This window comes from Coregonus clupeaformis, chromosome 21, assembly GCF_020615455.1.
Source record: "Coregonus clupeaformis isolate EN_2021a chromosome 21, ASM2061545v1, whole genome shotgun sequence".
NCBI classification, from domain to species: Eukaryota; Metazoa; Chordata; class Actinopteri; order Salmoniformes; family Salmonidae; genus Coregonus; species Coregonus clupeaformis.
This window is the reverse complement of record NC_059212.1, coordinates 896,408-909,364: the sequence shown is the minus strand read 5'-3', so window position 1 is coordinate 909,364 and position 12,957 is coordinate 896,408. Positions and strand designations below refer to the sequence as shown.

The 12,957-nt window shown below is 39.8% G+C and overlaps 1 protein-coding gene across 1 annotated transcript in view; it reads right to left on the bottom strand.

Moving 5' to 3' along the window:
• Positions 1-2,027: 2,027 nt before the first annotated feature.
• The window catches only part of LOC121534849 (potassium voltage-gated channel subfamily A member 1-like), a 30,798-nt gene continuing 19,868 nt past the window's right edge, over positions 2,028-12,957 (bottom strand). The window contains exon 3 of the mRNA XM_041841440.2: positions 2,028-3,811. The gene's annotated coding sequence lies outside the window, so the exon portion shown is untranslated. The remainder of the gene's footprint in view (positions 3,812-12,957) is intronic.

The window sequence follows — 12,957 nt, the reverse complement described above, 5'->3', positions numbered from 1 at the left end:
GGACAGTAAATTATGAGGTGACATATGAATACCACTCATGGATCACGTTGTTGCAATACCTTCAAGTCACTCTCGCGCTTGTTTTTATTTAATATATTATATTTGTCTTTATTCAACATTGCACATACTCCGTTCAATCACATCTCATATTGCTGCCTACAAAAATTATATTAATGTAGAAAATCCAAATGTCTGAAGATTTACCCCCCCCAAAAAAAATTTTTAATAAAAAATAAGGGTAGGAAATGATCGAGCTCCTAAGATAGTTCAGAGAGAAGAAGTAACCTCAAGAAAAGAATACACACATCTCAGATTAGGATGCACTTTTAAAAAACAAAGCATCATGCAGAAAAAAGCAAGGCTGACCAAAACATGGGTACTTTATCACATTTGGACTGTAGAAATATTATACACATCCTGAAATACACTTCTACGGAGTTGTTTTAATATCAACTTTAAGAGACAGTTCCATTTTGATTTCACCCCCTTAATGACCCTCCAGCTTCATGAAAATGAATGGTTCACACATACACACACCTACTCGGACAGCATTAACATTGAGTTACATTTTAACAGAAAAATAACCCATGTCATTTCCATGTGGATGTTCATGGTAAACGTACTTAGTGATGGTACAATGATTCCATGGCTGAAACATATTACTGAAACCAACACACACACACACACACTACATACGCCCACACACACATAACATGCACACACATGCATACTGACGCAACACACATTCATACACACTTTCACACTCACCACATACGCTGCTGCTACTGTCTATTATCTATCCTGTTGCCTAGTCACTTTACCCCTACCTATACGTACAGCACATAGCTACCTCAATTACCACGTACCCCTGCACATCGACTCGGTACTGGTAGTTCCTGTATATAGCCATGTTATTTTTACTCATTATTTTTTTTTGTTATTCACTGTGTATTTTTTCCTCATGTCACTATTTAAATATTGTATTAATTTTTTTACCTTTAACTTTGCATTGTTGAAAATGAACCTGTAAGTAAGCATTTCACTGTTAGTCTACACCTGTTGTCTACGAAGCGTGTAACAAATAAAACTTGATTTGATTTGTACATGTTTGTTATATATGGGGCAGTATGTATCAAGCGTGTCAGAGTAGGAGTGCTGATAAAGGATCAGTTTGACCTTTTAGATCACAATGAATAAGATAACCTGGACAGGGGACCTGATCCTAGATCAGCACTCTGAGACACTTTGTGTGAATACGGGCCCAGGTTAGTGTTCAAAGACAGACCAGCTAGATATTAGAGCATTGTAAAAAGCCTTTTCTTTGACTTTGTCTTTTCAGTTCAGTCCAATCACAGTTAGGTCATTACCATAATATGTTACCATAATGTAGTCAAATATCATTGTTGTGGTCTTCAGGCTACACAGGCTATACCAATTACTTAGAATGGCTTTTTATTATTTTTACATTCTCATCATTATGTGAAGTGCTTTAGGCCGGAACATAACACTGATTCATATTTTCAAAAGAAGCCGTCACTTATACTATGGATTGGGTAGATAACTAGGAAGAAGGTCAGCTTGGCTAACAGTATACAGTATCTAACAGTATAGTAACGTCGTAATATAGTAGAAAAACTAAGTTACTGCTTATTCTACTACAATTTGGGAATCCAGAGTATTTTAGCTTAACTATGGCAAGACACAACAACTTCTTGCTAGGCACACTAAATTATACCATTAACTGCTGAGGGATTTAGCTTTAAACTATTACACTTTGACTGACAGACATAAATTATCAGAACGTGCATGGGGTTTTGTGTTTGCTTCAAAATGTAAAACAATGGGACTATGGGATCAGGGAATAAACAGCACTTACTTTTTCTGCAGTCATGGGTAAATAACCAATGATGCTTAAGAATTTGATAACAAAGTCATTTTTAGCAGAGGGTAGCATGGTAAGTTTGATAGGGTTTTCTGAACATTGAGTAAAATCTTGACTACACCCCTCTAACTATTTTTTTGGGGGGGGGTGTATAATTAGGATTTTCTATGTAAGCAGATGAAGAACAGACACTGATATGAGTTCAAGTGTTCTGTGTCTTTTCAGACAGTACAATGAAATATGTATGTTTTCTTTTTATGGAAGAGAATAGATATCCAGTCCATTGTCTATGCACATAATACTGTGTATAATATTAGGTTCCACCCCTTTCTATAACATAAAAAGAATAAAGAACTTTGTGTTGCTGAAGCACAGTCATCATGGGCCGACATCACAATAATAGACAGCACGCCCAGGAGCGAGCATTACTAAGTTCTTGGCTGTTGACTGAATGTAAGAAGGATGGGGTTAAACATAAGATGGCATTTATGTTTTAAAAAAGCAAACACTTGATTTGTCTGATAAAGCTGCAACAAGCAAGCAGTGCATACAACTATGTGTCTTTGAAAGCAGGCCAAAAGAGAGTGGGCAGATTTTCTACGAGTAATTATATGAGAACAGCACAATAAGAAACAGCCACTTGCCAAAAAACAAAATTGAAGGGGAAAATCATAGATCTTGATTGGAGCAGCATCCACAACATGTTCAATGTTCATGTAAATAAAAATGGAACATGACTTCTGAAGATCGGAACATTGTTAACAGTCAAACTAAGTAGAATTGTCTCAAATGCCATGATTTGCGACACATTGTAGGACACAGAAATATAAACATCAGCATATGTACATATGTTCTATTCAATGTGTATCTATTTTCACAACATCTCCAGAGGAAGTGTCCACCACGTACAATAAAATCAGGGTTTCAACTTTGGTTAAGTAATAGTCAAGGCTAGGTTTAAAAAAATATATAACACACTTCCATGTTACTTTGCATACAGTTAACTTTAAATGGATCGAGGTTTGTGTCAACAAAGCAGCTGGTCAATTCTATCACTAACATAGTTGTCAATGAAATACAATTTGCATCTTAGGGAAAACCCTTTGTGTCCCTTCGGTAGGTCATTCTCTGTGTCTGTGTGTGTGCGCGCACCTGACATCTTTTGTGTGTGAGAGTGTGTGAACAGATGCTTACAGTATGTGAAAAAAAGAGGACAAAATAATCAGATGTGTTTCATGTATATAGTAGAGTCATTTTGTCTCATTTTTTACTCCCTACTCCTTTCTGAATTGGAATATAGTTGTCATTACATGATGTTGTGAATTGAAAGACATTGTAGCTGCTAGCTGAGCGAGCAGCTCCGCCTCAAGCCAGCCTTATTTTGGTTGACAATATGAAACGAGATAAAAATAGATCAACTCATTCTGCTGGCTGCACGTAAGCAGAGAGCAACTCCACCATTTGGTTATCAATGACACCTACAAAGCAGACCCAACTAAAACAATGTCAACATTACAACCAAACAATTTTTCTCTTATTAAAATATTCACATCTGTTCCTTACAAGACACTGTTTCACAGATAAAGAAAACATATTTGAACTCGGATAAGTCTCTAGTTTCATCACTTCATATATAGGTATATATGTAATAATTAAGGCAATCATTTGGGCCATGACTTACTCATTTCCCTGCCTCCAGGCTTACTAGAAAAGATTTTCGCTCCTTGTGCGCTCCGTATAATGTCCCAATGTCCAATTTGTCCATTCAAACTTCCGATGTCCGATCGCTGGGTTCACTGTTGCAGTAGATCTGTGGTTATCGATGTCCGTTGTCTCACCCCAGATGACCAGTCATAATATTTGCTCTTTCTCTGCCAATTCAAAGAGTACCAGCCAGCACATCCTCTCCTAAGCCATCAACTGATAGCACTGTAACAAAAGATAAACAGGACATGAATACCAGGTTATCATTCCAGGTTATCTACAAATGCCAGGTTATCGTTCCAGGTTATCATTCAAGGTTATCTACAGATACCAGGTTATCAAAGACCATTCCAGGTTATCAATAAATACCAGGTTATCATTCCAGGTTATCTACAAAGACCAAGTTATCATTACAGGCTATCCTTACAGGTTATTTATGGGTACCAGGTTATCATTACAGGTTATCTAATACCAGGTTATCATTCCATGTTATCTACAAATACCAGCTTATCATTCCAGGTTATCTAATAGCAGGTTATCAATACAGTATATACAATATCTATCAGGTTAGCAACTGGTGTCAGCGTTTATGAACATGAAACCATTCCCATATTAGAATGTCATGGGTACCAATACACTGCAGTCTCTTTTTTTTTTTTATTACGGCCCAGTGGAATATCTGCAGCATACCATAACAGATGACAATCGCCCTAGTCCGGCCATTAAGTCTGAGTTATTGGATCCCTGACACCCTTTTGTCCGCCGTTCAGCTCGGAGCCAAACGCCTCATGTAGTTCCAAAGCATTAACCGATTAACTGGAGGCCAACATGGAGGGGTGCGTCGTGACCATCCTACTGCCGACAGTTCCGCTACTGGTGAACTGCATGCTCGCTCTGAGGCTAGGGCCTCATTGGGAAAATGAACCCAGATTTAAACATTTGGATAGATTAAATGTATTAAAGAGATTTTTTATTGCTCAGAGCATATTGTGAAAATTCACACGTCTTGTATTATCTATATATGAGACATTGATTGAATTAGCAATACAATTCCGTAGCATTTCTCTTCCTTTTCTGTGTAATGTAAATGTACCTAATTTCATGTGTATTTATTTAATAGTAAAGACATGATCAATTCAATCAAGACAGCCCTCTTCTTTGAATGAAACAGCTGGTGTTTCAGTATATCAGTAATTGCAGGATTCCCAGATTTCTTCCACTGTCTAGGCCTAGACCCAGACATTGTGTGTTAACTCCAAGCTATGCCAGAGACTAGACAACTACAACTTTTCTTACTGAGTGGTTGTGTTGTGAATGGTCAGGTTCAAGGACAGTCATGTCTGTCCTTAGGCTGCTATCCAAAATAACTGAATTAGCATTGCATCTATGTGACATGTCCTGCTGTCTCATTTTACAACACAAACTGTACATTGTTTCCATGCACTGAAGTCAGAACCACCAAACTCCTTCCCATTCTCCTGCTACATTTTGTTTAATTAAGATGGCAACAATTAACATGTGTTATCTTTTAATAAGTGAGACATCCTATACGCTATAGAGAGTGTTGTAGAGAGTTTCTTCTGATGACTTTATGGCTATTTTATGACTGATTTATGCTACTTATGTTTATCCTAAACCACTCAGTAAGCCAGTTGAGAACAAGTTCTCATTTACAACTGCGACCTGGCCAAGATAAAGCAAAGCAGTGCGATAAAAACAACAACACAGAGTTACATATGGGGTAAAACAAAACATAAAGTCAGAAATACAACAGAAAATATATATACAGTGTGTGCAAATGTAGCAAGTTATGGAGGTAAGGCAATAAATAGGCTATAGTGCAAAATAATTACAATTAGCATTAACACTGGAATGATAGATGTGCAAGAGATGATGTGCAAATAGAGATACTGGGGTGCAAATGTGCAAAATAAATCAAATAGGGATGAGGTAGTTGGGTGGGCTAATTTCAGATGGGCTGTGTACAGGTGCAGTGATCGGTAAGGTGCTCTGACAACTGATGCTTAAAGTTAGTGAGGGAGATAAGACTCTCCAGCTTCAGAGATTTTTGCAATTCGTTCCAGTCATTGGCAGCAGAGAAATGGAAGGAATGGCGACCAAAGGAGGTGTTGGCTTTGGGGATGACCAGTGAGATATACCTGCTGGAGCGCATACTACGGGTGGGTGTTGCTATGGTGACCAATGAGCTAAGATAAGGCAGGGATTTGCCTAGCAGTGATTGGATATAGATATAGATGGCCTGGAGCCAGTGGGTTTGGCGATGAACATGTAGTGAGGACTAGCCAACAAGAGCGTACAGGTCACAGTGGTGAGTAGTGTATGGGGCTTTGGAGACAAAACGGATGGCACTGTGATAGACTACATCCAATTTGCTGAGTAGAGTGTTGGAGGCTATTTTGTAAATGACATCTCCGAAGTCAAGGATCGGTAGGATAGTCAGTTTTACGAGGGCATGTTTGGCAGCATGAGTGAAGGAGGCTTTGTTGCGAAATAGGAAGCCGATTCTAGATTTAACTTTGGATTGGAGATTCTTAATGTGAGTCTGGAAGGAGAGTTTACAGTCTAACCAGACACCTAGGTATTTGTATTTGTCCACATACTCTAGGTCAGACCCGTCGAGAGTAGTGATTCTAGTCGGGTGGGCGGGTGCCAGCAGCGTTCAATTGAAGAGCATGCATTTAGTTTTACTAGTGTTTAAGAGCAGTTGGAGGCTAATGAAGGAGTGTTGTATGGCATTGAAGCTCGTTTGGAGGTTTGTTAACACAGTGTCCAATGAAGGGCCAGATGTATACAAAATGGTGTCGTCTGCGTAGAGGTGGATCTGAGAGTCACCAGCAGCAAGAGCGACATCATTGAAATGCACGGAGAAAAGAGTCGGCCCAAGAATTGAACCCTGTGGCACCCCCATAGAGACTGCGGTAGGTCCAGACAACAGGCTGTTGTCTACTGTATCCCCTGCCATAATATACCATCATTGTTGATGACAACACTTAAAACTATTTCCCTGAATAGGTAGAGAGGGAATGTAAACCTGTGACATCACAGACTACTTTTGTCTAGAGTTGTCTTTTTCTCTGTGCTCCTTAAGTGTTTATGTGACAAACCAATGCTGGCAGTAAGACCGCACTCAATGAGCTGTATAGGGCCGTAAGCAAACAAGAAAATGCATATCCAGAGGCGGCGCTTCTCGTGGCCGGTGATTTTTAATGCATGGAAACTAAAATTAGTTTTACCGAATGTTTACCAGGCGACAAAACTCTAGATCACCTTTACTCCACACACATAAAAGCATACAAGGCTCTCCCTCGCCCTCCCTTTGGCAAATCTAACCATAACTCTATCCTCCTGATTCCTGCTTGCAAGCAAAATCTCAAACAGGAAGTACCAGTGAAAAAGAAAGCTTTATTCACCAGGGGAGTGGGAAATAAAGTCATTCTATATACTTTCAGGTTAGTGAAAGTAGCTCTAAGAGTGATGCTAGCTAATTAGCTGGCTATAACCTCCTGAGTGACGATAGGTGGTTAACCAAGCCAGCGCGTGTTAATACCATGTGCCGACTCTGTTTAAACCAAGTAACTTGAGGTAAAATGCACTACTAGGCTTACAGTGGGGAAAAAAAGTATTTAGTCAGCCACCAATTGTGCAAGTTCTCCCACTTAAAAAGATGAGAGAGGCCTGTAATTTTCATCATAGGTACACGTCAACTATGACAGACAAAATGAGAAAAAAAAATCCAGAAAATCACATTGTAGGATTTTTAATGAATTTATTTGCAAATTATGGTGGAAAATAAGTATTTGGTCAATAACAAAAGTTTCTCAATACTTTGTTATATACCCTTTGTTGGCAATGACACAGGTCAAACGTTTTCTGTAAGTCTTCACAAGGTTTTCACACACTGTTGCTGGTATTTTGGCCCATTCCTCCATGCAGATCTCCTCTAGAGCAGTGATGTTTTGGGGCTGTCGCTGGGCAACACAGACTTTCAACTCCCTCCAAAGATTTTCTATGGGGTTGAGATCAGGAGACTGGCTAGGCCACTCCAGGACCTTGAAATGCTTCTTACGAAGCCACTCCTTCATTGCCCGGGCGGTGTGTTTGGGATCATTGTCATGCTGAAAGACCCAGCCACGTTTCATCTTCAATGCCCTTGCTGATGGAAGGAGGTTTTCACTCAAAATCTCACGATACATGGCCCCATTCATTCGTTCCTTTACACAGATCAGTCGTCCTGGTCCCTTTGCAGAAAAACAGCCCCAAAGCATGATGTTTCCACCCCCCATACTTCACAGTAGGTATGGTGTTCTTTGGATGCAACTCAGCATTCTTTGTCCTCCAAACACGACGAGTTGAGTTTTTACCAAAAAAGTTCTATTTTGGTTTCATCTGACCATATGACATTCTCCCAATCCTCTTCTGGATCATCCAAATGCACTCTAGCAAACTTCAGACAGGCCTGGACATGTACTGGCTTAAGCAGGCGGACACGTCTTGCACTGCAGGATTTGAGTCCCTGGCGGCGTAGTGTGTTACTGATGGTAGGCTTTGTTACTTTGGTCCCAGCTCTCTGCAGGTCATTCACTAGGTCTCCCCGTGTGGTTCTGGGATTTTTGCTCACCGTTCTTGTGATCATTTTGACCCTACAGGGTGAGATCTTGCGTGGAGCCCCAGATCGAGGGAGATTATCAGTGGTCTTGTATGTCTTCCATTTCCTAATAATTGCTCCCACAGTTGATTTCTTCAAACCAAGCTGCTTACCTATTGCAGATTCAGTCTTCCCAGCCTGGTGCAGGTCTACAATTTTGTTTCTGGTGTCCTTTGTCAGCTCTTTGGTCTTGGCCATAGTGGAGTTTGGAGTGTGACTGTTTGAGGTTGTGGACAGGTGTCTTTTATACTGATAACAAGTTCAAACAGATGCCATTAATACAGGTAACGAGTGGAGGACAGAGGAGCCTCTTAAAGAAGAAGTTACAGGTCTGTGAGAGCCAGAAATCTTGCTTGTTTGTAGGTGACCAAATACTTATTTTCCACCATAATTTGCAAATAAATTCATATAAAATCCTACAATGTGATTTTCTGGATTTTTTTTTCTCAATTTGTCTTTCATAGTTGACGTGTACCTATGATGAAAATTACAGGCCTCTCTCATCTTTTTAAGTGGGAGACCTTGCACAAATAGTGGCTGACTAAATACTTTTTTTCCCCACTGTATCTTTTACAAGAGAATGTAAAAGGGGATGGTGCTTCAATAGTGGGGTAACACACTTTGAAGAAACAGCCCCGCTCCGGTCGGCCAAACAAAACGAATGGCGGCTTAGCACGAAAGGTTGCTAGCTTTGACACGTGTGGTTATTATCAATTATTATAACAGGCTTTTAAAATTCTATATTGGTGAACAATTTCTACTTAAAATATCAAAGGGCACTCAAAAGGCACTCATTTTGTGGAACCACATAGCTAGCTGACGTCAAACAGCACTACTAACAAGCTAACTGATGTAACTTCACTCAGTAAAGTGAAGCCGAAATTAACAGAATTGCTTAAATAGAAAAGAAGCCACTCAACGCTCGTGGTAGGGTGGTAGCCCACACCGAATGGAACAGTAAAGTTGAGAGATGTTTCTGAAGATAGCTGTTAAATGGGTTCATAAGCAAATAGACATAAGAGAAACCAGAGCATTGCGGTGGTTATAAATCGAGGCCTGCACCCGCAAATAAGGCTTCAGCGAATGACACGCACAAGCGTGTGTCCCATAGTGAGATGTCGAACCGAGTTGACTGAAAGAGAACCAAAAGCGGCTCCCGGCATTATACCTAAAGCGGACATTGCCATTGGCTACACTGAGTCGCATTAAGAGAAATCCCATGCAACCTTGTTTACAAGTTTGAACACTGTAGCTTGAGATGTAATCTACACCTCGATTAGGCTGATAGAAATCCAAATTGTTTTATTTAATGATTTTTAATTTGAGCATCATTATTTCTATATAGCCTACACTTTCTCGTTCTGAACAACTAATGCGAGTGGGACAGGTGTGGCTTCGTGACAATGATCACAAGAGCAGCTGTTCACCGATTTAACAGCTCCAACGTGTTACACCTTCGACACCGCCAAAACATTAAATTAATCAACAAAACTGTTTTTGCTAGCTAGGTCTTTTTTATTTTGTCTAGATTTGCACTAAGAATCGCAATTGCAAACATTAGAAATAGTTTACATTTAAACCTTTTATCCATCTCAAAATGCGCATCAGCCAATTAAAATATTCCAATGCGAATATTCTAAAATCTGCATAAAGAAAATATCCATTTCCCACCAGTGGTGTGTTTCCACCAAACTGACTTGTTGCTGATAAAAGAACTGTGTGTGATGACTTAGTGCACAAATGTTTTAATTTTTCGCTTAAGTTTTAATGTACCAAATAAAAGTTACATGTATTTCCATCGCATTATAAACTCTACCGATAGTTTTGTCACAAAAACTGTTGCGAGAAATAGTCAATGTGCCTACTCTGGTTTCGGTACAGTGGGGAAAAAATGTATTTAGTCAGCCACCAATTGTGCAAGTTCTCCCACTTAAAAAGATGAGAGAGGCCTGTAATTTTCATCATAGGTACACGTCAACTATGACAGACAAATTGAGAAAAAGAAATCCAGAAAATCACATTGTAGGATTTTTAATGAATTTATTTGCAAATTATGGTGGAAAATAAGTATTTGGTCACCTACAAACAAGCAAGATTTCTGGCTCTCACAGACCTGTAACTTCTTCTTTAAGAGGCTCCTCTGTCCTCTACTCGTTACCTGTATTAATGCCACCTGTTTGAACTTGTTATCAGTATAAAAGACACCTGTCCACAACCTCAAACAGTCACACTCCAAACTCCACTATGGCCAAGACCAAAGAGCTGTCAAAGGACACCAGAAACAAAATTGTAGACCTGCACCAGGCTGGGAAGACTGAATCTGCAATAGGTAAGCAGCTTGGTTTGAAGAAATCAACTGTGGGAGCAATTATTAGGAAATGGAAGACATACAAGACCACTGATAATCTCCCTCGATCTGGGGCTCCACGCAAGATCTCACCCCGTGGGGTCAAAATGATCACAAGAACGGTGAGCAAAAATCCCAGAACCACACGGGGGGACCTAGTGAATGACCTGCAGAGAGCTGGGACCAAAGTAACAAAGCCTACCATCAGTAACACACTACGCCGCCAGGGACTCAAATCCTGCAGTGCCAGACGTTTCCCCCTGCTTCAGCCAGTACATGTCCAGGCCCGTCTGAAGTTTGCTAGAGTGCATTTGGATGATCCAGAAGAGGATTGGGAGAATGTCATATGGTCAGATGAAACCAAAATATAACTTTTTGGTAAAAACTCAACTCGTCGTGTTTGGAGGACAAAGAATGCTGAGTTGCATCCAAAGAACACCATACCTACTGTGAAGCATGGGGGGTGGAAACATCATGCTTTGGGGCTGTTTTTCTGCAAAGGGACCAGGACGACTGATCCGTGTAAAGGAAAGAATGAATGGGGCCATGTATCGTGAGATTTTGAGTGAAAACCTCCTTCCATCAGCAAGGGCATTGAAGATGAAACGTGGCTGGGTCTTTCAACATGACAATGATCCCAAACACACCGCCCGGGCAACGAAGGAGTGGCTTCGTAAGAAGCATTTCAAGGTCCTGGAGTGGCCTAGCCAGTCTCCAGATCTCAATCCCATAGAAAATCTTTGGAGGGAGTTGAAAGTCCGTGTTGCCCAGCGACAGCCCCAAAACATCACTACTCTAGAGGAGATCTGCATGGAGGAATGGGCCAAAATACCAGCAACAGTGTGTGAAAACCTTGTGAAGACTTACAGAAAACGTTTGACCTGTGTCATTGCCAACAAAGGGTATATAACAAAGTATTGAGAAACTTTTGTTATTGACCAAATACTTATTTTCCACCATAATTTGCAAATAAATTCATTAAAAATCCTACAATGTGATTTTCTGGATTTTTTTTCCTCATTTTGTCTGTCATAGTTGACGTGTACCTATGATGAAAATTACAGGCCTCTCTCATCTTTTTAAGTGGGAGAACTTGCACAATTGGTGGCTGACTAAATACTTTTTTTCCCCACTGTATGTGTGCTTTAGCCAACAGCTCGCAGCACAGGTAGACTAGTCTACATGATGAGATTATTATGGATAAAAGCGAGAATATTTGTATTTGTAAAATGGCAGTCAAGCATCGATCATGTCACCAGAATAAGACCCTCAGTATTAATTGGAAAGGAACATCAAGATCACTGTGCACTTTCACCACCCTGTAAATGTTATCATAATTTATTTAATCTGTAGCCTAATAAACTGCATGGTTTCCCAAGTCGTAGTGGGAAGACCACACACCATATCATCAAGTGACTCCAAGTTTACCTCGATATGATGGTTATTATATCAATATTTGCGCATAAAGGCATTTCTACCACCATTTCTAGCATAATAAAAACTTTACTCGCATAAAATATGTGGATGGAAACGTGGTTATGTATACGAAAACGTACCTTTTTAATTTTGTCTAATGTTAGTAGCTAGCAGCCTAGTCAAGGATGCATCATGCAATATTGGCACTCTACAGACCAAGCGGAACAAAACTCAACCTAAACCTTGAATTTGGAGGTGTAAAATATCCCTCTGGTGGCCAAGTTGACCTATTTTAAGAAATGCCATTGGTTGGTGGATATAAAGTCTAAGATATTTGATAGGCTGATTACAGGAAATAATCACTGCCACCTGCTCAGGTCAGCATAGGGGTAAATGTGCCAAGTTGTGTAATTGGAACAGCTAATATGTAGTGTTTGATCACGTGCAACTACGTCAACGATTTTAATTGGCAGATGCGCATTTTGAGACGGAGATCCAAGTTAAATTTAAACTCTTTCTAATTTTCACAAGGATGGATCCTGTGAGTCACCTTAATGTAGACTACCAGTCAAAAGTTTGGACACACCTCCTCATTCAAGGGTTTTTCTTTATTTTTACTATTTTATACATTGTAGAAAAATAGTGAAGACATCAAAACTAAGAAATAACACATGGAATCATGTAGTAACCAAAAAAGTGTTAAACAAATCAAAATATATTTTATATACTTAGATTCTTCAAATAGCCACCCTTTGCCTTGATGACAGCTTTGCACACTCTTGGCATTCTCACAACCAGCTTCATGAGGTAGTCACCTGGAATGCAATTCAATTAACAGGTGTGCCTTCTTAAAAGTTAATTTGTGGAATTTCTTTCCTTCTTAATGCGTTTGAGCCAATCAGTTGTGTTGTGACAAGGTAGTGGGGGTATACAGAAGATAGC